This window comes from Pelobates fuscus, chromosome 8, assembly GCF_036172605.1.
Source record: "Pelobates fuscus isolate aPelFus1 chromosome 8, aPelFus1.pri, whole genome shotgun sequence".
Lineage (NCBI taxonomy): Eukaryota > Metazoa > Chordata > Amphibia > Anura > Pelobatidae > Pelobates > Pelobates fuscus.
In genome coordinates this window covers 107,709,258-107,734,984 of record NC_086324.1, presented here as the reverse complement: position 1 = coordinate 107,734,984, position 25,727 = coordinate 107,709,258, and the positions used below count along the sequence as shown (strand labels likewise).

General features: G+C 44.8%; 1 protein-coding gene across 1 annotated transcript in view; it reads left to right on the top strand.

Moving 5' to 3' along the window:
• Window positions 1–25,727, top strand: part of CARD11 (caspase recruitment domain family member 11) — a 1,037,045-nt gene that overhangs the window by 178,341 nt on the left and 832,977 nt on the right. The window lies entirely within an intron of this gene.

Below are 25,727 nucleotides of genomic sequence, written 5' to 3'. Positions count from 1 at the left end.
GTTCACCAAGATTTGGAAACCCCTGATAGAGTTTATCACTACAAATCACGCGCAATAACCACTAGAAAGTCACTTAAATCTAAAACTCGACCTCCTAGATGATGTCCTCGACAATATTTACCCAAAGCCTGAACAACTAGATGGATAAATATCAGGCACGATAGGAATACGCTCGACAAATTGGCACATTTAATACGGCACTCGACACCAGCGTAGAAGAACCTGCTGACAAGAGACACACACACAGACAACAACGACTCTTATGTACCTGTAAAGCCTTGTGTAGTATTCTCTTCCTGACCCAAAGTCATATTGACCATACCTTCCTTATGAAAGATCACGAGGGGTAACCGCGAGATTTCTGTATTCATAGTCCACCAAGTCAATTCGGTACATTTACCGTATAATATATCAGTGTTTAATCTTCTTTTACCATAGTTTTATCTCCCGTTATCAAGGCTAATTTGATATCACCAAGAAACATGTTGGACACTGTAACTTGCTATCCTCGTGTATAACAAGGTATCAATGTATCTACTGTACCTTTACAATTACTGCCTGTATCTGTACCATTACGTTATTCATTCAAACCATTGTATGTGTTCCTTTTGTCTGATAAACATACAAAAACAATAACAATTTTAAATAAAAAAATACATACTGTTATGAATATTACATAGAACATACACATTCTACCTATCCCCAGATAGCTTAGATCTGAGTGCACATTATTACCGAATGGCGCTCAGATCACATACATACAGTTCAATCGCCATGGAGCCAAAGTCTTTCGTTACACGAATAGGCTCCATGGCATAGCTATCTGGGGTAATGCTGTTCATACGGTTAAACTACCAAATGAACCGGCGTTCGGTTAAATGACCGAATGCAGAAGCAGGGAGGCTGGTGGCTCAGCGGTGTTCGGGCAAATAAGTGTCCGTTTTTAGTTCCATAGTTTGGGCCCCGAACACCCAGGCAGAAAGGCACAAATAAGCCTTTTGTGCAGGGAAAATAAAAGGTTTTAAACATGGGGCCATAGTCCAGCGGCAAGAGGTGGGCAACCAGGCTCCTCCAGTGGCCAGTGGCGAGGTTATACTTAGGAGATAATTGAGTCTAGCACTATACTATTTCCATGTTTGCAAGTATACCTACAGATTGTGCTTTGTTTAACCCCTTAACACCGCAGCCAAATGTACAAGTTGTGAACGAAACAAAACGTAAACAAAACCTGGCATTTGCGCTATATGTCTGTCCAACCGTAATTCACCTCTTTCATATTAAATGCACCCCCCCTTATTATATATCATTTTATTCAGGGGAAACAGGGCTTTCATTTAATATCAAATATTTAGCTATGAAACATAATTTAATATGAAAAAAATGGGAGAAAATAAGATTTTTTTTGATTTTTTTTGTTCTTCATGACATTTTAACTGTCAATGTCATAATACTGTTTGCTTTTACTGCAATAAAATACACATATTTGTATTCAGCAAAGTCTCACGTGTAAAACAGTACCCCCTATGTACAGGTTTTATGGTGTTTTGGGAAGTTACAGGGTCAAATATAGCGTGTTACATTTGAAATTGAAATTCGCCAGATTGGTTACGTTGCCTTTGAGACTGTATAGTAGCCCAGGAAATAAATTTACACCCATAATGGCATACCATTTGCAATAGTAGACGACCCAAGGTATTGCAAATAAGCGATGTCCAGTCTTTTTTAGTAGCCATTTGGTCACAAACACTGGCCAAAGTTAGCGTTTGTATTTGTTTGTGTGTGAAAAATGCAAAAAACGCCAATTTTGGCCAGTGTTTGTGACTAAGTGGCTACTAAAAAAGACTGGACATACCCCATTTGCAATACCTTTGGTTGTCTACTATTGCAAATGGTATGCCATCATAGGGGTAATTTTCATTCTTGGGCTACCATAGGGTCATAAAGGCAACGTAAGCAATCTGGCGAATTTTAATGTGAAAAAAATTAAACACAAGCCTTATATTTGACGCTGTAATTTTTGAAAACACCATAAAACCTGTACATGAGGGGTACTGTTGTACTCAGGAGACTTCGCTGAACACAAATATTTGTGTTTCAAAACAGTAAAAAGTATTGCAGCAATAATATCGTCCCTGTAAGTGCTGTTTGTGCGTGAAAAATGCAAAAAACGTCACTTTTACTGGCGATATCATGGTTGTAATACATTTTACTGTTTTGAAACACTAATATTTGTGTTCAGCGAAGTCTCCCGAGTAAAACAGTACCCCCCATGTACAGGTTTTATGGTGTCTTGGAAAGTTATAGGGTTAAATATAGTGCTAGCAAATTAAATTCCCTATACTTTCGGCATGGGTGGTCAGGCAGGTCCCGCTAATTGTAATTAATTAGGATACCTAATTATGTAAAATTATTACATAAATATATGTGTAGAATTAATATATGTATATATATACATATGTGTATATATACGTATATATATATATATTTTTTTTTTAATATTTTTATTTATATATAGGTATATATATAGTGATATATACGTATATATTTATGTATATAGATATATATATTATTTCGTTATAAGTGTATTTTGATATAAATATATATATATTAATATCAGAATACAGTTAGAACGAAATAAAACACATCTATATATTTTTTAATATTTTATTTTTAATTATTTTTTTTATTTAATTTTTTTACGTATTTACATATTTTTTTTTTTATATTATTTATAAATATATATATAACAATAATTATATATATATTTAATCAGTATCAGTCTACGTGTAATTTGATATTAATATATATATATAATTATATATATATTAATATTAAAATACACCTAGACGGTGTATGTGTATGTGTGTATATGTGTATATATATACTTAGATCATATTATATAATATATATATATGATCTAAGTATATAATTTTTTTTTTTTTACACTGTTTTAACATTTTATTATTTGATTTTCAGCCAGCAGGGGGACCAACTGTCATTACAGTTGGTCCCCCTGCTGGCAATGCAGCACGCAGCTATACCGGCCATGTGATTGTGAGGTCCTCGCAAGGACCTCACTCTCACATGGCCGGGAGGGCTCCTGGAGGGCGGACGTGCCGCGGGGGGCTCCCTGGGAGTCCCCCGAACCGCGATCGCCGGCGTGGGACCGCCAGCGACCGGGTAAGTTACTAAAAACCGGAGGGCGTACTATTACGTCCGGCGGCGTTTAGAGCCGCTTTTAAAAGGACGTAATAGTACGCCCTCCGGTCTTAAGGGGTTAAAGTGATTTGGAGACAGTCGGCAACAGCAGCCCGGATAGCAGCCGGAATATTTTTTTACATTACATGAGTATATGGAACTTTCTTTGCCGTTTCCTGAGGCTGGTGAGCGGACTAACTACCTCCACAACAAGTTTTGCTGTTTTTAAATTGCTATTAATAAAGTATACTTACCTGAGATCCGGATTGCAAGCTTCCTTTCCACGGATCCCACGCACTCTAGGGGCTGATCCTCCCTGAGTGCTATAGCAACGAGTGGTGCTTTCACCACTCTAATCGTGTGAGTGTAACACCTAAAGGGCACCTCTGTTTGCTTTATTCTATATATTTATAAGTAAATTACTATGCTGCACTAGGAGCTCTCTTTCTGTTTTTGTCTCCTTAATAGGTGTCAGAGTGATTTCCATGTTTGCAAGTATACCTACAGATTGTGCTTTGTTTCACCACAACCACTGTTTGTTTTTAAATTATTTATAATATTTGCACTCTGTAAACACCTCATTTCATGTACACAGGGTTACTTTCACTCTCTATAAGAGGTCCATAGTGAATACGATTTTTGTTGTTGCGCACCATCACTACTGTAAGTTACTATACTAAACTCAATTATCTCCAAACGCAAAAAGCACACATTTTACAAAACCCCAAAAGCACCCAAAAACATATCCCCACAAGTGTTACCTCCCTAGATAGCCCTGATCTGGGTGAACAATGTAGCGGAGAGATGATATTCCACAGCTATTCTCCACTTAAGATCCCAGTGAGGCTCAGGAACAAGTATTATAGATCCATAGAGTAGTAATTTCAGCAGGCAAAACAATACAGCAATATCCCAACTGCACTCCCAATAACTGGACGACACACAGCATCAGGAGCAGAACTGACGTTTATTCCCACAGCTTCCTTTTAAGACATTCTCCCATGCAAGGGAGGGATTTACAATCATTAAGACATTAGCCAATACAGTAGCCGTTACCTCCCACACATCTCCTCCCCTCAGAGTGACTCATAATCCCTTTAACTATACTGTACATTTACCCCAAACCTGGATGTACCCCTAAACCAGTGGGTAGCATAAATATTAGGGTACCGCCAGGTAGCCCTGATCTGGGTGAAGAATATATCCCAAATTCACCCAGATCGGACCAGGGGTTCGGGAGTTAGATGGAGGGTGAAGTTTGACCGACCGCACACGGGGTAGTATCCGAAAAGGGTTCCATGTGTTTGGGCCCTGCGGTCGGTCTACGTTCGGCAGTAAAAACACATAGCAATCCTTGCCATCCATACTTATATTTACCTGCATTAGAGTTCCCTGGTTCGGTACTTTGTTTCTACCGAATGGGAGTTCGTTTGGTCCCTCCGTTCTGTAGTTACGGAGCTCTGGAGGTCTCAGCGGTGTTCGGTTGTTGGAGTGTCTGATTTGAGTTCAAGACACTCGACGACCAAATACAGCTGATATTTTTACGCGTAACACGGCCGCCGCGCATGGTTCGTATACCAAACAGCGGCCACCCAGGCATTACCAATTATACATTAAGCTGCGGTTTGGGAGAAGTGTGAACGCCTAACGAGGTGCACACTTCTCACTGGGGTGGTCTGATGGTTCGGTAGTTTCATTCCCATGAAACTACCGAACCCACATACGAAATTATACATATATACACGAATACAATAAAACAAATGCAGTCTCATATGCATATTACAGGACAGGCTTAATACATTCCGCTAAAAACAACATATCCAAAAATCACCCAGTTCAGGAAATTCCTGGAAGTCTCTTTTTGACCGACCGCATGCATGGTTTCATGCCCAAAACAGTTCCAGAGAATCAGGGCTTGTGGTCGGTCTAGTTCGGTAGTTTGAAAACAAACAAACTACCGAACAGAGTCAATAGTCTTACCCTGAAGCTTGTTCCCTTCATCCAGACAAATGATCCCACTGAACAGTGCTCTTCTAACTTGTAAAAAACCAAACGCAGGTGATGATGGAAGTCCAGCGGTTTTCGGGAGTTTATTTAGCCGATTTTAGTTCCAGGAGATTCATGCCCAAACACCACTGCCTGTGTTCATGCGAACAAGATGGCCGTCACCTCATGGTTGCCTATAGGAATTGTGGCCACCTAGACGAACAATTAGAACACTACGGTGAGAAACGTTCAAAGTTGTTAATAGGTGTTAACAAGCTCCAGGGTGGAAAAGAGACTTTTACATTATTTTCCACAGGGTCCATAGTCTGTGGGCAGGAGGCTGGCAAGAGCCTCCTCCAGGAGCTCATGGCAAACTCAGGTAAAAAGGGGAGTTTGCCCCATGTACCTATAATCTTAATTTTATTAATGACAGGAGGTGTATATTTTGCTTAAATCTCTCTTTACTTAAGCTCTAGCAGCATATTTTAGCACAGTAACAGGATAAACCAATCAGAAAAAAAGGAACAGGCTACAGAACTCCCTCCCACTGATGTCACTTCCTTTTTCTGGCTGCAAAACGAACAAATAACAGGAAACAGAGTATAACTGGAGGAAGATTTCAGCAGAGAAGGTTAAAATCTGTGAAGAATAGGAACTAGGCTTGACATCTTGAGAAAGGTTTAAACTTAAATGAAATAACAGTCGAAACAGAGGATTAATCAAAGAATTGGACTGGTGATGGATAAGTAGCGAGTCTTGACCAATAGGCGATCCGTGTAGGGGAATATGGGCCGCTGAAATGGCCGACCGAGCCACGTTGATTGAGCGGTATGAATGGCCCAGATTAAAGAGATGTGACTGAAAGTTCAATATGCATTGTCTAGGGACGTAGTCTCATTCCAGACACCAGCTGCACTAAATGTTCCAGGCTGAAAGGTAGCATCTTCTAGTTCCAGGGGCCAGGAATCCCAGAGAAGTTCCCTAGACCTCTGCGATAGGTCTCCAAAGTTCCAGGTTCCCCGGAAAGAGTCCAAGCCACTAAGTGGAGATGGCCTTGTTCGATCATTGGGTGAGGTCGACCCTGAGGGTCTGAAAGGAGGTCTGGTAAGGGCTGTAGAAGGAACAGATCTTGGCAAGAGAGGTCCAGCTGATCTGGGAACCATGCCTGTCCTCTGTGAAGTCACCAGTCGCTGATGTCCCTCCAATGTCTGGAGAACCAATCCGCTATAACATTTATCTCTCTGGGAAGGTATTCCACCCGTAGTGTAATGTTGCGCTGAAAACAGAAACTGTAGATGTATTTTGTCACCTCCGAAAGGGTTTGTGATCTGGCCCCACCTAGCCGGTTGATGTACTGGACGGCGGATATGTTGTCCATCCATAAGAGGTGGTTGGCAAGGCTGCGGATCGCGAAGGAACCTGCAATCAATTCTAGACAAATGATGTGAAATTAATCTTCTGTCAATTTTCTTGGACCGCCTGTGGATGCCGTTGGGCATGGTGCACCCCATCCCGAAGGCTCAAGTCCGATTCTACAATGACAGAAATTTGCCTTGCCATTCCATGCAGACATGGAACGCCACCATCATAGTTCCTCCTTTACTCCTGAGGTTAGAGGGACCCTCTGGTCGTAGGACGGGTGAACCCGGAGGAATCGTTCCTTCAGGCGTTGAATGGCCTGATAATGAAGTGGTCCTGGATAGATCGCCTGAATGAAAGCCGCAAGGAGGCCTACAATCCGGGCCAACCCGCGGAGGAGATTATTTTCTTGCCGCAGTGTTTTGCGGAGTTCCTTGCGGATTGCAGATATCTTCGACTGTGGAGGAAGCGTCAATCTCGTAGAACAGGAACTGAATCAATTGGGAAGGAGAAAGGGCTGACTTCTCTCGATTGATCGCGAAGCCCAAGGATTTGAGCAAGGGGGTTGTAAAATTCGTCTGATATAATAGTCTGGAGATGTCCTCCAAACAGTATGAGGTCGTCGAGGTAGATTAAGCAGCGTATGCCTTTGGCACGTGTAACGGAGTTCCCCGTACATCGACCGAGTACCCTCTGTTGATGGATGCTTCCTAGCTGGCGCCGAGGACCACAAGCACCACACCGAACACCACAATCACCGCAGACTCCGCAACCGCCATAACTTGACTGGAGTCTCGCCGTCTTCCTCCAGGACCGTGTGAGAAAGATCTCTTCCTTCCACCCTGTATGAACCTCCAGCATCCATGACTGTGTGGGGAAGACCTCTCCTGCAAGGAAAAGGTATCAGGAACACGCTCTTAAAAGAGCTAAGTGATTCAAGCTCAGGGGAGTATGCAGAGCATAGCAATCCCCAGTGTAATTATGACAGCTCCCTCCAATAACGAGACAAGGCTACATTTTGAGGGATCAAGAAGAACTGTCTAAAACTTTATTTTACTTGGGACTAGCCCATATGGTCATTACATTAACATTGCTGTGAAAACTCAATAAAATTACAAACAGTCAAATCATAGCAGGCAACATACAGTGACTTATTATAACACAATGGCATATTTTTAAAGGGGTGGGGGAGACAATATTTAACAGAAAATATCTCACGTGCCTGCAGAATTAGCAATATGCAAATCTACCCGAATATGCAAATGAACCAGTCTTGCTATTCAGGTAGTGCATATTGCTGTTGCTACCAACATAGGGCACTAGACAAGCTCTATAGCCAAATCCACCTAGTTGGTAGCAAACCTCAGCAGTACAGGAGAGCAGGCAATACATTTCACAGTACACACACACACACTATAAACAATTACATTACACACACCCTGCACCTATAATGGGTACAGGGTGACTAAAACATAAGAGAAATAAAGCAACCTACATACATAGTCTGTCTGAAGGTAGAATAGGGGCTTTAAAGTCAAATGCATCAAAGAGTCATAGTCAAAGGGGAGGAGGCTGGCAAGCAGGCCTCTCCAGGACCAAGTGGCGAAGGGCACTTCGTCACAGCACGCATATGCGCCATTACTGGCTTCAACAGTTTGGTGAAGCACCACAGTGCAGAACTGAGGTCGAATGGTACGCATGTGAATTGATAAGCCTGGTCGTTCCAGATGAAGCGTAGGAATAGTCGGCTGGATGGGTACACCGGTACTGACAGGTATGCGTCCTTGAGGTCGAGTCGGGGGAACCAGTCGCCTGGACGTAGGATATTCTGAAGAAGATGGATGCCCTCTATTTTGAAGGGTCTGTAAACCACAAAGGTGTTCAGCTGACGTAGATTTATGACTGGGTGGAATTCGTCTGATTTCTTCCTGACCAGGAAGATAGCAGTGAAGAATCCACCACCGTCCTGAGCTCCTAGTGCTGCTCATGGACCATAAGCACCCTACCGGACACCATAACCACCGCAGACTCCATGAACCACCATAGCTTGGTCAGGGTCTCGCCCTCTTCTTCCCACCCTGGTCCAACCTCTGGAACCAGGACTGTGAGGGAAGGACCTCTCCTCCAGGACAGTATAGCTGTATAGCTGAAGAGAGCTCTTACAAGAGCTAGCAGTGGAACAGCTAGTTATAACTGTTCCCTACAACAGGAGACAAGGCTGCGATTTGAGGGTAAGAAGGTCTGGTTTAGTGACCAACTTGCATTTCTTTTAACAGATTTTCAGGCCAGGGGCACACCCCCTAGACCTGATGGAACACAGGAAAACAAGGTACATAAACCAATGGGAACAATAATTATTATTGTAACACTCTCACATACAGTCAGCAAGCCCTCCCCTCTGCCTGTGATATAATTAAGATAGCTAATGGAATAACTTAATTATCCACAGGCAAAGTACCCATTTTTACCCAAAGTGCAGAAACACCCAAAAACTCCAACATATCCCCATAAATCCTACATCCCTGGATAGCCCTGATCTAGGTGAACAACATATCAAAAAATCACCCAGGTCAGAGCAGGGGTTCAAAAGTTTTATGGAAGTCTCTTTTGACCGACCACGTGCATGATTTCATGCCCAAAACAGTTCCAGAGAATTTGGCTGTGTGGCCGGTCTATTTCCAATAGTTCAAATACTGTTTAAATAGTCGAATGGGAACCATTCGTGTACCTCGTCAAAGTTAAAGGGTCATTCATATTGTCGAACACTGTTCGACTCCTGTCGAAGAGTCGAGGTTCCAGAGAAGGTAAAGTTCAGCGGTGTTCATGCCGTCGTGTGTCCGATCCGCCCCCTATTCGTCATCATTGAGCAAACTTTGACCCTGTGCCTCACGGTCAGCAGACACATTCCAGCAAATTAGCAGCAGACCCTCCCTTCCACACCCTCCCACCTCCCTCCCAGCATCCATTTTAGATTCAATCTGAAGCTGCATGCTTAGTAAGAGGAGGGAAAGTGTAGCTGCTGCTCATTAGATAGGGAAATTGATAGCTAGGCTAGGGTATTCAGTGTCCACTACAGTCCTGAAGGACTTATCTGAACTCTGCTGTAAGAACAGCACCCAAAAAAGCCCTTTTTAGGGCTAGAACATCAGTGTGCTTTTTTATTTATTTTTTTCCTGTGTAATGTAATTGCAGTTGCCTGCCTGCCAGCTTCTGTGTCAGGCTCACAGTGCATACTGTGCCCATTTGCCCAGTGCCACCACTCACTCACTGGTGTCACAATAGCTTAAGCTTGACATTTAAAAAGAAAAAAAAAATTGTTCACTGTAATAAATTGAATTTACCGTATATACTCGAGTATAAGCCGACCCGAATATAAGCCGAGGCCCCTAATTGTACCCCAAAAAACTGGGAAAACTTATTGACTCGAGTATAAGACTAGGGTGGAAAATGCAGCAGCTACTGGTAAATTTCTAAATAAAATTAGATCCTAAAAAAGTTATATTAACTGAATATTTATTTACAGTGTGTGTATATAATGAATGCAGTGTGTGTGTGTGTGTATGAATGCAGTGTGTATATGAATGCTGTGTGTGTATGCAGTGTGTGTATGAATGCAGTGTGTATATAATGAATGGAGTGCAGTGTGTGTATATGAGTGCAGTGTGTGTGTGTATGAGTGCAGTGTGTGTGTATGAGTGCAGTGTGTATATAATGAATGCAGTGCAGTGTGTGTATATGAGTGCAGTGTGTGAGTGCAGTGTGTATATAATGAATGCAGTGCAGTGTGTGTATATGAGTGCAGTGTGTGAGTGCAGTGTGTATATAATGAATGCAGTGCAGTGTGTGTATGAGTGCAGTGTGAATGCAGTGTGTATGTATGAGTGCAGTGTGTATGTATGAGTGCAGTGTGTATGTATGAATGCAGTGTGTATGCAGTGTGTGTATGAATGCAGTGTGTGTATATAATGAATGCAGTGCAGTGTGTGTATGAATGCAGTGTGTGAGTGCAGTGTGTGTGTGTGAGTGCAGAGCATTGGTGGGGGTGGGCATTTTATTAATTATTATTATTATTTAATTATTATTGTAATATATATATTTTTTTTATGTTATTATTTTTTTTATTATTATTTTTTTTTTTAATTTTTTTTAATTTTTATTTTTTTTTTCGTCCCCCCTCCCTGCTTGTTAGCTGGCCAGGGAGGGGGGCTCTCACTCCCTGGTGGTCCAGTGGATGGGCTGTAGGAGGGGGGCTGTCAGGAAGCTGTAACTTACCTTCACCGCAGCTCCTGTCAGCTCCCTTCTCTCTCCTCCATCCGTGCAGCTCCCAGGTCAGCTTCCTCTGCAACTCTCGCGGCCGCGCGGAGCGTTGCCACGGTAACCCGTGGCAATGCTCTGACCCCGCGGCTCTCGCGAGAGTTGCAGAGGAAGCTGACCTGGGAGCTGCACGGACGGAGGAGAGAGAAGGGAGCTGACAGGAGCTGCTGTGAAGGTAAGTTACAGCTTCCTGACAGCCCCCGGTCCTTGTCTGTATTATGGCAATGAAAATTGCCATAATACAGACAACTGACTCGAGTATAAGACGAGTGAGTGTTTTTCAGCACAAAAAATGTGCTGAAAAACTCGTCTTATACTCGAGTATATACGGTAAGTTAGTTGTCTGCCAGCTTCTGTGTCAGGCTCAGTTGATACTGTGCCCATTTGCCCAGTGCCACCACTCATATCTGGTTTCACAATAGCTTATGCTTGACATTTAAAAAGAAAAAAAATGTTTTCACTGTAATAGATTGAATAGCAGTTAGTTGCCTGCCAGCTTCTGTGTCAGGCTCACAGTGGATACTGTGCCCATTTGCCCAGTCAGTGCCACCACTCATATCTGGTGTCTCTATAGTGTGCTTTTACAAAGAAAAAAAGTTTTCCAGTGTAAGCTAATAGCAGTCAGTGTCCTTAAAGCGGGTGTGTCAGGCCTTCAGCATGTGCCCTGCAGACCCATGCCAGTGTACTTTGACAGTTGCCACTCATATCTGTTGTCTCTATCGCGTGCTTGTACAAAGAAAAAAAGGTTTCCAGTGTAAGCTAATAGCAGTCAGTGTCCTTAAAGCGGGTGTGTCAGGCCTTTAGCGTGTGCCCTGCAGACCCCTGCCAGTGTACTTTGACAGTTGCCACTCATATCTGGTGTCTCTATAGCGTGCTTTTACAAAGAAAAAAAGGTTTCCAGTGTAAGCTAATAGCCGTCAGTGTCCTTAAAGCGGGTGTGTCAGGCCTTCAGCGTGTGCCCTGCAGACCCATGCCAGTTTACTTTGACAGTTGCCACTCATATCTGGTGTCTCTATAGCGTGCTTTTACAAAGAAAAAAAGGTTTCCAGTGTAAGCTAATAGCAGTCAGTGTCCTTAAAGCGGGTGTGTCAGGCCTTCAGCGTGTGCCCTGCAGACCCCTGCCAGTGTACTTTGACAGTTGCCACTCATATCTGGTGTCTCTATAGCGTGTTTTTACAAAGAAAAAAAGGTTTCCAGTGTAAGCTAATAGCAGTCAGTGTCCTTAAAGCGGGTGTGTCAGGCCTTCAGCGTGTGCCCTGCAGACCCCTGCCAGTGTACTTTGACAGTTGCCACTCATATCTGGTGTCTCTATAGCGTGCTTTTACAAAGAAAAAAACATTTCCAGTGTAAGCTAATAGCAGTCAGTGTCCTTAAAGCGGGTGTGTCAGGCCTTCAGCGTGTGCCCTGCAGACCCCTGCCAGTGTACTTTGACAGTTGCCATTCATATCTGGTGTCTCTATAGCGTGCTTTTACAAAGAAAAAAACTTTCCAGTTTAAGCCAATAGCAGTCAGTGTCCTTAAAGCGGGTGTGTCAGGCCTTCAGCGTGTGCCCTGCAGACCCCTGCCAGTGTACTTTGACAGTTGCCACTCATATCTGGTGTGTCTATAGCGTGCTTTTACAAAGAAAAAAACTTTCCAGTGTAAGCTAATAGCAGTCAGTGTCCTTAAAGTGGGTGTGTCAGGCCTTCAGCGTGTGCCCTGCAGACCCCTGCCAGTGTACTTTGACAGTTGCCACTCATATCTGGTGTCTCTATAGCGTGCTTTTACAAAGAAAAAAACTTTCCAGTTTATGCCAATAGCAGTCAGTGTCCTTAAAGCGGGTGTGTCAGGCCTTCAGCGTGTGCCCTGCAGACCCCTGCCAGTGTACTTTTTCAGTTGCCACTCATATCTGGTGTCGCTATAGCGTGCTTTTACAAAGAAAAAAAGGTTTCCAGTGTAAGCTAATAGCAGTCAGTGTCCTTAAAGCGGGTGTGTCAGGCCTTCAGCGTGTGCCCTGCAGACCCCTGCCAGTGTACTTTGACAGTTGCCACTCATATCTGGTGTCTCTATAGCGTGCTTTTACAAAGAAAAAAAGTTTTCCAGTGTAAGCTTATAGCAGTCAGTGTCCTTAAAGCAGGTGTGTCAGGCCTTCAGCGTGTGCCAGATTACACATGTGTGTAATCTGATCGTACAACGCTTTGTGCATAAGTACACAGGCTTACAGGACGTCCTTCTTGTCTCTGTACTTAACTGCCAATAGCTCCTCTTGGCGCAGAGCTGAGGTCTCCCCCCTTCGTAGCCGGGTGCGTGCAAGTTGTCCTGGGAAACCTGTGCTGTTCTTTTTAATTGTGCCGCAAGCTACTGTATCAAAACAGTACAGTAGCTTGAACAAAGGGACACTTGTATAAAAATTGTCAGTATACAAGTGGTACCCTTTGTTCATCAGGGGGAATATCAGGTTCAGACAATCTTGCCACTGGTTCCCATATGTTCTAGGCAACCTGGAGGGTCAAGGTGGCAATCCTTTCCCTCGTACACCCGGAAGGCCTGAGTATACCCAGTCTCGCTATCACAGAGCTTATACATCTTTACACCATACCTAGAGCGCTTGGAAGGAACATACTGCTTGAATCCCAGCCTTCCCTTATACTTCATCAGGGATTCATCCACGCATATATTCCTTCCAGGTGTATAAGCCTCTGCAAACCTGGCAGCAAAGTGGGTAATCAGGGGGCGGATTTTATACAGCCTGTCAAACTGGGGATGCTCCCTAGGGGGACACAGGCTGTTGACGCTGAAGTGCAGGAAATGCAGAATCATTTCATACCTCTTCCTCGACATACATTGGGAGTAAATGGGGGTAGAGCAGATGGGGCTACTGCTCCAGTACTAGCAGATGGAGGGCTTCTTTATGATGCCCATCAGCATAGTCAATGCCCAGAATCTTTTAAATTCTGGCACAGTGTGTATCTTTGCCAAAAAAGAGTCCGGATTTGTAGCTCAGAATTGATGGGCATATAAATTAGTTTGGGCGACAATGTTCCTCAATACAGGGATCCTTAGGACAGGTGTCAATCCACATCTGCCAAGTGAGCCTATGTAGGGGGAACAGTCCCTATTCTGCTCTGTGTGAGGAGGAGGAACGGGAAATGAGTAGCTCGGCATCCAACCTTGTGCAAATGGGGTCTTTCATGCTTTCGTGCCTGTTGAGGGACCCTCGTATAAAAAGGCTGAAGGAGAACGACCTGTTCTGGGTGTCCACGCTACTAGACCCCCGGTATAAGCAGACAGTTGCGGAAATGTTACCGAATTACAAGTCTGAAAGGATGCAGCATTTGCAAAATAAATTAAAAAGTATGCTTTACACAGCGTATAAGGGTGATGTCACAGCACAACGGGAATCTAACAGGGGAAGAGGTGAAAGTCATCCTCCTCCTCCTCCCACGACCACGCCATATCTGCAAAGTGACCCTATGTAGGGGAAACAGTCTCTATTCTGCTCTGTGTCAGTGTGTATCAGGGTCCCTGAGGACAGGTGTCAATCCATATCTGCCAAGTGACCTTATGTAGGGGGAACAGTCCCTATTCTGCTCTGTGTCCGTGTGCATCAGGGGCTCTGAGGACAGGTGTCAATCCATATGTCAAGGTGTCAATATGTCATATGTCAGGTGTCAATCCATATCCATTGTGATTTAGGAATGTTAGGTGATTTCTGCCCTTTATGGATTAAAACCAGACTCTACATCAACTGTCTAATTTTCCATGGTAGTTTTGCCATGGATCCCCCTCCGGCATGCCACAGTCCAGGTGTTAGTCCCCTTGAAACAACTTTTCCATCACTTTTGTGGCCAGAAAGAGTCCCTGTTGGTTTTAAAATTCGCCTGTCCATTGAAGTCAATGGCGGTTCCCCCGGTTCACCGGTTCGCGAACATTTGAGGAAGTTCGCGTTCGCCGTTCGCGAACTGAAAATTTTGAGTTCGCGACATCACTAGTTAACATCTTTACGTCCCTGAATAAGGCTCAGACATCTATGAAACGAGTCTTCAGAGGCTACCCCAGTCGGGGTGTTTTTGGACAGGCTGGCCGCTACAAGGGCCGAGCAGCCAACCGATTCTGGCCTTCTGGCCCCTGGTCACACAGACCACAGCCTTTCTACCCAGAAGTGGGCTTCAGACAACCCTTCTCCTATACCCGAGGAGCAGATCGAGGCAGAGGACCTCGTAACCGTGGTAGAGCACGCTTCCCTACAGGTAAGCAACATCATGCCTCTAGTTTCACTTACCCCTTATACCGCAGGCCGTATTGCTCTGTCTTTTCAGAACTGGATGACCATCTCCACAGACGCATGGATCCTCCAGACAGTGCGGGGCTACGTCTTCGATTGTGTAGAACCCCTTACCAGCTCGCTCCTCCACATCCCATTCAATGCTCCGAGGAGGACTGCCGCCTGATCGACGGCGAACTACGGGAGCTCAAGACGAAAGGAGCGATAGAACCAGCTCACGACGGACAGGGTTTCTTCAGCAAAAAATAAATCCGGAGAGTTCCGTCCGGTTATAAATTTGAAGGGGCTCAACGCTTTTGTAACGTACAGGCACTTCAAGATGGAAGGCATTCACCTTCTGAGAGATCCTCTCCAAGACAGGTACTGGTTTACGATACTAGAGCTCATCTTCCCGCCAATTCCTAGGGCAAAACCAACCCTGGAAGTTCACATGCCTTCCATTCGGCCTCAGCTCAGCGCCTTGGTGCTTAACCAATCTTCTCAAACCAGTCGTATCACGACTACGAACTCAAGGAATTCGGTGCATTATCTACCTGGACGACCTGCTACTGTTTTCCTCAGACAGGTACAGTCTAACGCAACACACACAATATACCATTCAACTCCTGACGTCCCTAGGCTTCATGGTGAACTACCAAAAATTGGAACTATCCCCAGCCCAGACGGTACATTTCCTGGGCTTCGAGATAGATTCCAGGACCAGCACCTTACGGCTCCCAATCTCGAAGATCACAGCCATCAAGAAGGAACTACGCAGAGTCATCCGCTGCTGCACCATTCCACTCCGCAACCTAGCTCGGATTGTGGGACTACTGTCCGCATCTATACAGGCAAAGTACGGCAGAGGTACCTGGAAAGCGGGGGTGAGGGTGCCCGAGCAGTTGCGGGCCAGCCGGAGCGTTTTGACTGGGTCAAAGAAGCGCTGGGAGCATGGAATCCTGGTACACCCGAGGGATATAAACCATGAGGGAGACTGTCTTCAGGAAACCGGAAGCGGAAGTGACCAGCCGACTTCAGCCCAGTATGGAGGTAGCTATGAGTATATATAAGCTGGCTCAACCCCTCCCACAACTCCAGGCTCCGCCTTCCCATTTACTGAACCATATAGGGAAAAGGCACGAACAAGTCTGCACTGCTTTCCTTCGTTCCATACATAGGACATTAGCATTGCCCAGCAGGCATATGAAATGCAACGCCCATTCCCTGATCACGCATAGGTCTAAAGATCCCTCCTGAGAGAGGGCCTCATTGGCCAATAAGAGGATTTTTGCCAGGGGTCCTAGCATGTCCAGCAGCTTGTGTTGGGTTAGCCATAAGCTGCGTTCGATTTCCTTATGAGGGTCATGGCCAGTCCTGGCCAGGTATGTATAAAGCATCGCATCGAACTCTGGGGTCATCACGACCATGTCCGGCAGGGCAGGTCTGGGGCATTCAGTCTTCAAGCACTTGTGGACCTCACGATCCAAAGGCCCTCTGATCCAGAAGGGACCATTCCGAGGACCGAAGATGGCGAATTTGGTGAGGGTTAAACAGCGGTTGTCCTAACGCGTCCGTGAAGACTTCTGCCTCCCCTAAGGATATTGGCAGGGAAGCCGGATTTTTAAATGCTGGCTCAGTCATGCCCTCTCTAATCAAAGGCACCTCTCCAAAGGGAGCATCTGGCCAGTCAGGCTCTTTGTCGGAGGCTGAATGGTCTGCTTGCCATTCCTCCATGATCGTTAAGGGAGGTGGAGGAAAGGAGTCTTTCTTTTCTCCCGATAAGGTAGGATAGACAGTGAGTTTCTCCTTTACGTCCGTATGTCTGGGGCACTTGGCTGGCGCTTTCCGTTTGCGGTTGAGGGGTTCAGGTCCGTCCCCTTTTCAGTACCGTTTGTGAGGTCTGGCTTGCTCAACCCTAGAGTCTGAATCCTCTGCTGAGATTTGGGCTGGAGTTTCTCTTTGGGCTTCCAGTGCAACACCCGAGCCAGGGTTTTCTCGACTGAGGCGTTGACTGCCTCATTAATGAGAGCTTGCAGGTTTTGTTCCTGGTTTGTTGTATCCATAGCGATAGCAAACGTATTCATGCACATCTATAACTGGGTGTGACGAACAACACTTCGCCACTGGCTTTTGGAGGGGCCTGATTGCCAGCCTCTTGCCCCAGGACTATAGGCCATGTCTAAAACTAAAGACTGTGAAAATGCATGTTCGTGCCTTTCTCTTATGTGGTTCTGTAAATGGGGTTTACCGAACAAACTGTCGAACAACCGGACCACCTGCAAGTGGAGTGTGTTGCTTCTTTACCCCCCAGAAGCTGTGGTTAACCGCAGTTAATTGACGAACGGCTGGGTGTTCGCCGTTTGTATAGTCGAACACGTGGCGGACAGCCATCTTGTTTAGTCAAATGTGTTCTGCTGTGTTTGGTCATCGAGTTCATGGAACTCAAATTGGATACGCGACGGCACGAACACCGCAGAACTTTACCTTCTCCAGGACTTCGACGGGAGTCGAACAGTGTTTGATAATTAGAACGCCACTTTAACACTGGCTATTTGCACGAACAGCTCCTGTTAGTGCATTTGAACAGAACTTAGCATTGGAACTAGACCGGCCGCACAGCCTAAATCTGTGGAACTATTTTGGGCATGAAAGTCATGCATGCGGTCGGTCAAAAGAGACTTGCATAAAACATTTGAACCCCTGCTCTGAACTGGGTGATTTTTGGATATGTTGTTTACCCAGATCAGGGCTATAAAATGGGATGTAAAACGTATGGGGATATGTTGGAGTTTTGGGTGTTTCTGTACTTTGGGTAAATATGTGTGTTTTTTGCCTGTGGGTAATTGAGTTAGCCCATTGTATTTGTTTATTGTATCACAGGCAGAAGGGAGGGTTTGTGTACAGTAACTGGGAGTGTTTGAATGTAAAACTCAGTTTTTATTGGCTTGTGCATTTCATGCCCTGTGCCCCACAAGGTGCATTTCATGCCCTGTGCCCCACAAAAGAAGCAGCTGTACCATTAAACCTTCAGTTCTACTTGACGCTAAACTCGCAGCCTCGACTTGTGTTTGGAGGGGACAGCTGTAATCACTACAGGGATTGCTATGCTCTTCATACTCCCTTAGCTTCACTGAGCGCTTGTAAGAGCTGTTCCTGCTTAGCTCTCTGAAGGAAGAGAGGTTCACCCACTGGATCCTTGAGCCTTGTCGTAGGTCCATGGTGGGTAGGAGACCCCAACCAAGCTGTGGCGGTTCGTGGGGTCTGCAGTGCTTATGGTGTATGGTGCGGTGCTGATGGTCCTTGGAAAGCACTAGGAGCATCCGTCGGCAGTCAAACCCTCAGCTAGCCTGGGGCAACCATAACACTGGGGCTCACCCAGCTAAAATTCCTCTTGGTGTATATACCCTGTAGGGAAGTATGAGGGCACAGACAAAGCGGGCCAATCAGGGCTGTACCAGTGACAGCAATCATAAAGACCAATATAGTAAATCCATGTGGGTTGGTCTGATAGGATATAAAGGGGGCTCGCCCCTGTGACGAGCTCTCTGTCTTGTGTGGTAGTGCATATAAGTAGGGGTCACCCCAATATGGGCAGAGTGGAATGAGGTTCACCCCTATACTCTGAAAGTGCACAGACTGTAAACCAATTAGGCCTTGCAAGCAGTATAAATATAATGCCTAACCCCAGGGTATCCCAACTGGGATAAAATATCAGTGACACCTTGTGAGGAGAATGGACCTACAATAGCCATGGTGAAAATAACTAAATGGTTGTCTTGCGGTGTTCATCTGCCAGATGAGCGGGTCCAGAGGTGGCATAAATACATTGCCCGCTCGACTCACGGGCTTGTAAAGTAGTTTGCTTTAATATCGCGGGTAAAGCAAGATGGCCGCGTCATCCAATATGTGTGCGGATCGGGGTCTCCAAGAAAATGGCTGCCGTGATGTCGCACAGGCGCACCAGACTGCAATGACTGCCTGGATCTCGCGTGTGTGTGCGAGATCCAAGATGGCCACCGTGTGATAGAAGAGGGCAGCCGCAGGCGCTCTACACGACCCCTAAAAAGCCCGGGAAAAATCATGGATGCAAGATGCCTGCCGGGACCCCAGGTGACAGGATAAAGAAAGAATCAGAAAATCCTAGGGACAAACAGTAATGCAGTTAGAAACTGACAGAAAGAAATACCAGAGTAAGATAAAAGATGGAAAAATTTACGTTAAAGAGTCTAAGTAGTGACAAAAATCCCAATAGGATACTATTCAGGAATTCATTGGGAAGAACATTGTAATTAGCAATAATCAGCATGTTTTTTTGAAACATAGGTCATGTCAAACTAACCTAATAGCAGTCTACAAAGAAGTAAGTAGAAGTATAGATAGATCAGGGCATTGAAGTGGATGTGATTTTGCCATGACATTTGATACTGCTCCTTACGAAAGGTTAGCGTTCAAATTGAAATAAATTGGTCTAGGTGAAAATTCTTGTTTTTAGGTAGAACATTGACTTGAAGGTAGAGTGCAGAGAGATGTCATAAATTGTACAAAAGTGGAAAGTGGTGTCCCACAGGCAGGCCCGGACTGGCCATCGGGCACACCGGGCAAATGCCCGGTGGGCCGCGGTGGCCGTGGGGCCGAGGCCGGCAGGGGAAGGTCCCAGGATCTCCCCTGCCGGTCTATGCAGGGCCGGCACTATCCGAGCGCCGGCCCCGCTGTTTTCAATGAAGGGCCGGTGAGGAGATCAGAGATCTCCCTCACCGGCCCACTTGGAGAGACATGCGGCTGGGGAGGGAGGTAGAGGACCCGGCGGAGCTCTATCTTGCAGCTCCGCCGGGTTCCTCTCGCGAGATCCGGCGCGTTGCCATGGCAACGACCGGATCTCGCGAGAGTGAACTCTAGCCTCGCAGGCTAGAGTTCACTCACCCACTGGACCGCCAGGGAAGATACCAGCGTGCCGGTCCCCCCCTCTCACTCACCAGCGTTCCGGTCCCCCCCCACGTTTGAGGCTACAGGTAAGAAGGGAGGGGAGGAGGGGGGACATAATGCTACTTTTTTATTTTATTTTACCCCCCCAACACTCACTCCCTTCTAACATTCACACACATCACACACAGCACTATCACATCCATCACACACAGCACTCTCACTCCCATCACACACAGCACTATCACATCCATCACACACAGCACTCTCACTCCCATCACACACAGCACTATCACATCCATCACACACAGCACTCTCACTCCCATCACACACAGCACTCTCACTCCCACCACACACAGCACTATCACATCCATCACACACAGCACTCTCACTCCCATCACACACAGCACTCTCACTCCCATCACACACAGCACTATCACATCCATCACACACAGCACTATCACTCCCATCACACACAGCACTATCACATCCATCACACACAGCACTCTCACTCCCATCACACACAGCACTCTCACTCCCATCACACACAGCACTCTCACATCCATCACACACAGCACTATCACATCCATCACACACAGCACTCTCACTCCCATCACACACAGCACTATCACATCCATCACACACAGCACTATCACTCCCATCACACACAGCACTATCACATCCATCACACACAGCACTATCACATCCATCACACACAGCACTCTCACTCCCATCACACACAGCACTCTCACATCCATCACACACAGCACTCTCACTCCCATCACACACAGCACTCACACACACATCACACTCAGCACTATCACAAAACACATCATTCACAGCACTATTACAAAACACATCACACTCAGCACACTCAGAACTCTCACACTCAGCACTCTCACACTCAGCACTCTCACACTCAGCACTCTCACACTCAGCACTCTCACACACATCACACTCAGGACTCACACACACATCACACTCAGCACTATCACACACATAACACACAGCATTCAGCACTATCACAAAACACATCACACACAGCACTCAGCACTATCACAAAACACATCACACACAGCACTCTCACACATCATCCACAGCACTATCACACTCGGCACTCTCACACACAGCGCACTCACACACATCATACACAGCATCCATCATACACACATACTGCACGCCTCACATACACACAGAACCTCCCCAACACACTGCACCACACACATACACAATACTTCCAAATATATATATATATATATATATATACACACACACTACATTCCTGACATACACACTCTGGATCCCCTATACACACAATTGATTCCTTGTAAGCAAACACATACTACACCCCTAAACACACCTTCTACAAACACTACATCACATATATACACACACACACACACTATAGCCTGTATGCACACACTTGCTACATCCCCTATACACACATTCTCTACAGCCCCTAGCCACATATGCATTACATTACACCACAAACACTACACAACTAAAACCGACCTTATTGCACAATACCACACCACAATCAGCTCACTCTATACACACACACACACAATCCCACAAGCAGGCTCTAAACACAGCACGATACTCTTTCCTGGCATTTTTGTCTCCTGGTATCCATTTATAGAGACACCAGAGACAAGTTGCAAGGAAACACAGTGCAAGCATGTTATTACATTTGCTTGCACTGTGCAGAACAAATACAGGGCTTTTTTCTCATGCTAGAGCTCTTTAGCAGAGCTCTGCGCATGGTCTGCCCTGGCCTGCACTTTGAGAAGGGGGCGTGTTTGTCGTTAGTGACGACAAAACACACCCTCTCTGCCCCGCCCCTTCTTAGTGGGCCGCTGTGATAAAAAAATGCCCGGGCCAAATTTTTATCCCAGTCCGGCCCTGCCCACAGGGCTCTGTTCTGGGACTGTTTATATTTAACATATTTATAAATTATCTTGAAATAGGCATTAAAAGCCGTGTTTCAGTGTTTGCAGATGACACAAAACTCTGTAAAGTAATAAAATGTGACCAGGATATTGCTTTGTTGCAGCGGGATTTAGATTTTTTGAAATGCAATGTAGAATACTTCAGGGTAAAGCATGCACAAGCAACTTACACTCCAAATAGCAGTGAAATAGGGATATCAACACACAAAATTGATTTGAGAATTGTATGGACAACAAACTAGGCAACAATGTGGAATGTCAATTGGCAAATGCTAAGGCCAGTAAGGTATCATCATGTATAAATAGGGGCATTCATTAATGGGATGAAACTATACTTTTGCCTCTTATTAAATCATTGGTAAGACCACACCATGAATATGCTGTGCAATTCTAAGCACCTGTTCTAAAGAAGGATATTATGGCACTAGAAAATTGCAGAGGCAGGCTAAAAAATTAATAAAAGGAATGGAGCACACATTTACATCTCATTAGTTTTGAAAAACAGCACCACATAGGAGATATGATCGCATTATACAAATATATTCAGTGCCAAATCTATTCACAAATAGGACGTATACATAGGACACGAGGTCACACATTTAGACTGGAAGAATGTGGTGTATTTCTTCTAGTTTCACATAGAAGCACCATTTACACTTTAAAGGGACACTATAATCATCAGAACAACTATAACTTAATGTAATTGTTCTGGTGAGTATAGTTAGGGCCTGCATGCTTTATGCTGTAAACACTGTCATTTCAGAGAGAAGGCAGTGTTTACATTGCTGCCTAGTAACACATGTAGTGGAAGTCACTCATATGGCCACTAGAGATGCATTGATTCAATGCATATCTATGAGGAGATGCTGGTTTGCCAGGGCAGCACCTGGCTCCACCACCCACCCCGCTCTGTCCAATAGTAAAGCATTGGATTGGCTGAGATCATCAATTTTGATGATCTCAGCCATGCAGGTGGATCGGGGGCAGAGTCAGCACCGGTAGACCTTTGTGGCGTGGGAATAAAGATAAGTAAACTACTTATTTAAGGGGGACAGGGGACCTAAACCCTATAGGGTCAGGAATACACATTTGTATTTCTGGCCCTATAGTCACATAGTTACATACTTACATAGCTGAAAAGAGACTTGCATCCATCAAGTTCAGCCTTCCTCACACATGTTTTTGCTGTTGATCCAAAAGAAGGATAAAAAACCCAGTCTGAAGTTCTTCCAGTTTTGCAACAAACTAGGAAAAAAATCCTTCTTGACCCCAAAATGGCAGTCAGATATCTCCTTGGATCAAGCAGCTATTACCCCACTAATTAGAAATTATATCCCTGTACGTTATGTTTTTGGAAGTATTTATCCAATTGCTATTTAAACATCTGTACGGACTCTGATAGTGCTCCTTTAAGGTTATTTTTTCTGCATTCTAAGCCGAACGCTGGTGGGATGGGGTAGAGGGATTGGGTAAGTGATGAGATCACCTGGCTGCCTGCCTGTCACTTTAGGTCAGCACATTGCGAGCAGACCCTGCAGGCGTGGCAGTCGTCTAGTGATGCGCTTGCGTTATGCTTGTTGAAGACAGGACCGAGAAATCAAGACTGTTCCACCAGAATCTGGATGTTGAGAGGCATGTTAATGATAGTGAACTGATATTTGCTCACTATAGGGGATAGGAAAATATATGATTACCAATCCTGGTGAAAGTTTCCCTTTAAAGAGTGGGGTTGAATATTATAGTGTATCTCTTCGGTTGCCAAGGCAAAGAAGAAAAAACAAAAAGCAAATGACTTGCTGCTGGAATCAACAGAAGCTGTACTAAATGCGTGACACAGCAACAAACAGCGCTATCACCTGAATAAGTGTACCTCACATACACACATGAATATAGCAAGAAACAAAGTGTAGTTTATACAACTCCGTAGGAAAGTATAAAACAAAAGGTGATGTAGCACAATAAAATATATAGAGAATACAACCTGTAATAAACAGGATGTGATTTGATAGAGATCTGAAATTATAAAATCACATATAGTTAAGTATGTTAAGAAAAATGACTAAATCCAGGAGGTAGAGAACTTACAAGAGAACATAGATGTTCTGCGCATATCTCCCCTCAGGGGTAATCTGTGGATGGCAGTAGCTCCTTCCAATTAGCTGAATCCTCAGGAGGATAAAGAGAAAGTTCTCAGTTCCATGAGATTCATGCCCAAACACCGCTGCTTGCATTTATGCGAACAAGATGGCCGCCACCTCGTGGTTGTCTATAGGAATTGTGGCCACCCAGACGAACAATTAGAACACTGCGGTGAGAAACGTTCCAAGTTGTTAATAGCTGTTAACAAGCTCCAGGGTGGTCTCTGTTCGTGCGGTTGTTCGGTAAACGAACAGGCATAGAGCCTGTTTGAAGTATATTAGCCAGTTCTATTGCAGGGGCCATAGTCACAGGGTAGAAGGCTGGCAAACAGGCTCCTCCAAAAACCAGTGGCGAGGTCACTTTCGCCACAGTATGGCTCTGGTCCCTAGGGGAAATTTGTGTGGCAGCATATGCATGTAGGATTATTGATACATTCAGACCACAACCCATGCATTTTATTTGCCCCAATAAAGCTGCTATTTCTGTTATCCCGGAGGGCCTGAACTGTTGTTTATTCTGCATAACCCATGCATTGTAATAGACAGCTGCCTTGCAAAACTTACATTGCTAAGGGAGCCTAAATATGGGTTGGAAACCTGAGTAAGTGATGCCTGTCTGTGTTAATATGCTTATTTAGTAGGATCTAGTGAAAATAGAGTCTTTTAGACCTTCTGTGTCTGAGATGAACAAGAGATGATGCATAACAATAAATATCTGATTGATTAAAATGGACATTCTAAAATTGCATTAAAGTAGATGGAAGCATTGTGTTTTTTTGCGACACTGATTTTACAGTGTGATGACCCTAGTTTATTTGACCCTAGTTAGCTAGTGAGAGACTCCTTCGGCACAGCATGCCCGACGGAGAGCTACCTAGAAATCATATGGAAGTGTGTATCGGATCATGAGATGCAGTGATCATATTTCATCTGGGTAGTGCTTGGTTCTCAGGACTATCAAACAGGGTACTATTTGGAAGAAATAGTAAGTGGTGAGTCAACCAAGGAGAACAAGCACTAGACGGAGCTCCCAGTCTTGGAGCCACAAGAAGTCTACCTTTATGACTGTGACTTCCCGTTGAGCAGCCTTTCTGGACAGTCTGAATCTCCTAAGGAGAGCTTTCCAATGTTTGGGGATATTTTGGGGATATTGTGTAAGTTGCCCTGGTGTCTGGCTATTAATTAAATATCTAGTTCTGATTGTTTTATGTGCCAAACACCAAGGTGTCTGATTGCGAAATGTATTGTTACTGTGATGACCCCCTGTTGGGTACATCTATATATAAAGCTGATTTGTCACCTAAATTTTTTTTTACCTTTTTTACACCACATCAAACCTTGGCTGATGACTGGGGACACTGCTATAGTCACTTGAAATCTCCTATAGCAGGGAAAGGCAGTATTTGGAAATGATACTTAGGTTGAGTACATTAGTTTTGCCACAATGATGTACAATAATAAATGTCAAAATGTATTTAAACAGACACATGTCTTAACTAAGGTATTAGAGCTTAAGAAGCTTGAGAAGTTAGAGAGAATGTGCTTACATGTCTTAGTTAAGTATCTTGAGACTAAGGATGTCCATATCTAACTATGCACAATTATGTAACAGGACAGGTA